Here is a 4,597-nt window from a genome sequence, read left to right on the forward strand (position 1 = left end):
TAATAGAAAAAAAATCTTTTCCCATTAAGACCATAGCTTTTCCAACCACATGCCCTTGCGGGAAAAGCCAACAAATGTTATAGAATTTCCTCAGTTACGTAGTACTAATTATATTTAGGTCAAAATGATCATAAATGAGAAAAGCATGCACCATATGTATATATAACATTCTATATCGTTTCCAAGAATCAAATTAAACATTATTCCAAGCATGTAACCATGTGTGTAGACGACGCCCTACTACTGTAAAAGTAGTACTACTACTGTAAAAGTAGTACTACTACTGTAAAAGGAGTACTTGATCTAGGTAGGCCACATGCATTCTGTCTTTCTTCGATGAAAACGAAACTACTTTATAATATATATATATATATATATATACATATCTTTATATATATAAAATGGCTATGAGACGGAAATTTGTTGTTTTAACGGAGCTACAGTAATTTTAAATGTTTTTCGTTAACTTTCTGTTAAATCCGTCTGTCCATCGACTTCACTTGTCTCATTGATTTCTAATTGTTGTAAAATAATATTTATGAGAAAGGAAAATAAGGCTTCCGGCACCAAGCGCCTCTTCGTATTCATCACTGTCGCTTTGTCTTCTGCACGAGAGTTCCAGTTTCCCGATGTGCCTTTTCAATGGCTTTTGCCAAGCCCCATAATCTCCCCTTTGGAGTGTAGTCTCAGAGAGAGAGAGAGAGAGAGAGAGAGAGAGAGAGAGAGAGAGAGAGAGAGAGAGAGAGAGAGAGAGAGAGAGAGAGAGAGAGAGAGAGAGAGAGAGAGAGAGGATTGAGAGAGCACTAGAAAATTCGAGTTGATCATTTTCCTGTAAAGTCGTCGTAGAGGAATGGATATGTGGGCCGTGCGTGTCAAGAACACCACTCGAACCCCTCTCTTGCCCAGAAACTCGTTTATGAGAAACCCATGTCTTGGAACCTCGGAAGAAAAGCCACTTCTTCTGTCAAAGTAGAGGAATGGGGGTTGTGTGAGATCAAAGTTTTGAGGAGACCCAGGCTTTGCACTTCTTCGTCTTTGGTTGTCAGAGCTATGGCGAAGAAGAATCACGAAAATGGTATCTGGTCCTTTTTCCCTCTTAATTTTTTTATATTTTATTTCTATGTTCCAGAGTTCGTGTGCAATCAATCCTATTTAGCCTTTGTGTGAAAATTACCTTCTTGTTTTTTAGATATGGATACATGCTGCGAAGTGGGGATTGGAAATTACGATCTTGATGGGATATGGTTCAGTTGCCTGCAACTCTTTTGGTTATGGAGGTATGCTGTTTTTTAGATGGGCAGCTTTGGAAACCTTGATGGTGCCTCTTTGTTCTAATTCTTTTAGCATTGCAGCTGTCCATGGGTGCTACATCGGGAACAAAGGAGATCATGGTTGCAATTTTTAAAGCTGGATATTTGTGAACTAAGCGACATTGGGATTTGAATAGCACCAACAATGAGCAATAGAGACAATTTCATTATCGTTTTCTGCTCCAACATTTGCCAAAGTTAATAAGCCACACTTTTTGGCTCCTCTGGATTTTTGTGGTACAGTAGCGACAAATTCTCTTCCCTGTTAGTCCACTGGTGTCTTGAAAATACCTTGTGATGCTTTCATTAAGATATTTTTTTTATGAATTTAGGTTGCATTTATAGGCTGAAATTATATATATCGACCTGATATTTTTCTTTGTTGAACTGCTAAATATTTATGGCTTTTCCCTATATCCGTTTGGATATGGTAACTTTGTGGAAGAGGCATCAAGGGCTCTTGTATCAAATTTGGTAAAAGGAACGTGTGGGTTTTAAAATGGGTTGTTTCTGAAACTCTTGCAGATCTCGATCAAAATCCAGATCTTCAGTGCCTTCGGTATGTTTTTTATTTCTGTTTGAACAATTATTTTTGTGATCCTGAATATTAATAGGCCTATTAGAAATGTTGCAACATGCCCTCATTTAATGTGTGGCTGGATCATTGGTACAGAGATATGGTACTGGAATATATTAATTATTAGAACCTCATCTAACTTGGTAAGTTTTTTAAAATGTTTTCAAAAGTATCGTGATTGAATAGTATCTATATTACCTGTCATTTTAACATACCTGTTCTATGAATCAATGTCCAGTCCTAGAATCTTGGTATTGGATTTAGTTTGACCTTCTATTACATTTTTTTTTTTTTTTTAAGAAAACACTTCATCTTACCTCTTTTTCAGTCTGAAATGAAAGAGTAAAAGCCCAAAGAGGCACAATGCAAGCAGTAGCGCGAGCAAGAGCAAGAGTTTATCCAGGTCTCCTTAAATAATCCTTTTCTGCTCGTTGATGGAACCATATTACTATCTTATGTTAGCATCTTTATTTTATTGTTCTTTGTTTATGTATGTGATATTTTCTACTTGTATATGTAATAGTTTCAACTTGTATATGTGTGTTGAGTTCGACCAGAATGCTAATTGCAAACTTGTTTGGCAGGAGAGATCCGATTGCAGCTGATCTGTTGATTCCTGAAGATTCTATGAGTGTGCCTTTTTATTGTTGAAGAAAACTTTACCAGTAAATATCCTAGGCAAGCAATAGCAGACCTATCATGGGTAGACTTTAGACTGGATTTTGTGGTTGTTTTCTAAACTGTCAAAATGATTTCTAAATCTTATTGAAGCCTCTAGATTGAAACTTGCACATTCACTATATTTGTATTGCATATAACATTTGCTAAATTCCAGCTTTTCATAATTTTAGGGTGTTGGAATATTGATATACTGTAATCATTATCATTTTTTAAATTTTTTGTGTTTACAGTTAAGGATTTATTGATTGCTCTAAAATGTTCCATGAAATTACTCTACTTCGTGGTGACCATGTTTGTCTCAAACATTCTATAGCGTGATTTTAGTGTGGCCATGTTTGTCACAAACATCCTATTTAGGCTTTCAGTCTCCCAAAAGAACTTGACCTTGGGACAGCAACAATTTTTAGTTGATAAAATGAGAAGTAAAGATTATGCCACACATTCACTTCCTTTCAATGTGATGATGACTCTCTATATGAACCTCAAGGAGTATGATAAAGTTGAGTCGATGGTTTCAGAAATGATAGAGAAAAGCATACCGCTAGATATATATTCCTATAGTATTTGGCTATCATCTCTTGGATCACAAGAATCTGCAGAAAAGATGGAAGAAGTATTTGAACAGATGAAACTTGACAGAACCGTTAATCCCAACTGGAGTACATTCAGCAGAATGGCTAAAATGTGCATTATGATGGGGCAGTTTGATAAAGCTGAAGATTTCTTGAAGCAGGTGGAGAGTAGGATAAAAGGCCGGAATCGGATACCTTATCATTATCTCTTAAGTCTTTATGGTAATGTTGGTAAAAAAGAAGAAGCTTATCGTGTGTGGAAGGTTTACAAAGCAAGTTTTCCAATTATTCCAAATTGGGGATGCCATGTTATAATATCGTCTCTTGTTAGGCTAGGTGATTTGAAAAGGGCAGAAAAAATTTACGAGGAATGTTTACAGGTCATCTTTTGACCCTAGAATTGGAAATCTTCTCATGGCTTGGTATGTTAGGGAAGGAAGTTTGGATAAAGTTGAGAGTTTCTTCAACCATATGATTGAAGTCGGAGGAAAGCCAAATTCAAGTACATGGGAGATTCTTGTTGAGAGGCACATGGCAGAGAAGAGGATTTCGGAGGCTTTATCCTGCTTGAAAGAAGCTTTTAAGGCCGCGCGAGAGTTGGAGGCCAAAGCCTGTCAATGTGTCTGCCTTCTTTAAGCTCTGCGAAGAAAAAGATGACACGGATAGCAAGGAGGTTTTGGTTGGACTATTGAGGCAATCAAGATATCTTGAAGATGAAGCATATGCATCACTCATTGGTTTATCACTGGGAGACAGCGGGGGCAACGATGGGTCTGAAGTGCTTCCCAACCAATTTTAGAGTCGCCTGTAATATACTTCTGCTTCTGTTATCTACATTGGAATATCAATTGTTAGACCAAAAGGTGCACGGAAGTTCTTACTGGGGATAGATATGCATCACTCATTGGTTTATCACTTGGAGACCAAAAGATGTTAATGTGCCTGAATTTCTTCCCCGAATCCCTTATGTTTGACTCTTTTATGTAATTCTCAGCACTTTGTTACGAATTAAATTGACGAGTCAACTGGTTTCTAAAGGTATTCTTGATTACAAATTAATGAGTGAATAAATAAAATCAACCTATTAAGAAGATTGGGCAAGCCAGCTAATTTGATTGGTTGTTTGGAACGAGGGACCAGAACTCTCTCTCTTGTTTGAGAAGCCAACCATGGCATAATGTGGGCGTCTACCCGTTGAATTGCATCTACACCTATCAAAAAAATTTTACGTCTCTCCCTTAATTTTTTTAAAAAAAATCATATTATTTTTATTAAAAATTTTGCCTCACTTAACTAAATAAACGTGCTTTGCACGTTGTTCCTACCTAGTATATATATGTATGTGTATATATATATACATATATGTATGTGTATACACATACATATATATATATATATATACATATATGTATGTATTTAAACCTTACTTGCATGAAATTAACATGATTAATTAATTA

At 36.2% G+C, this 4,597-nt stretch overlaps 1 pseudogene; it reads left to right on the top strand.

Moving 5' to 3' along the window:
* The first annotated feature begins 2,899 nt into the window (after positions 1-2,899).
* Positions 2,900-3,939, top strand: LOC122276895 (annotated as a pseudogene).
* The last annotated feature ends 658 nt before the right edge of the window (positions 3,940-4,597 follow it).

This window comes from Carya illinoinensis, chromosome 9 (genome assembly GCF_018687715.1).
Source record: "Carya illinoinensis cultivar Pawnee chromosome 9, C.illinoinensisPawnee_v1, whole genome shotgun sequence".
Lineage (NCBI taxonomy): Eukaryota > Viridiplantae > Streptophyta > Magnoliopsida > Fagales > Juglandaceae > Carya > Carya illinoinensis.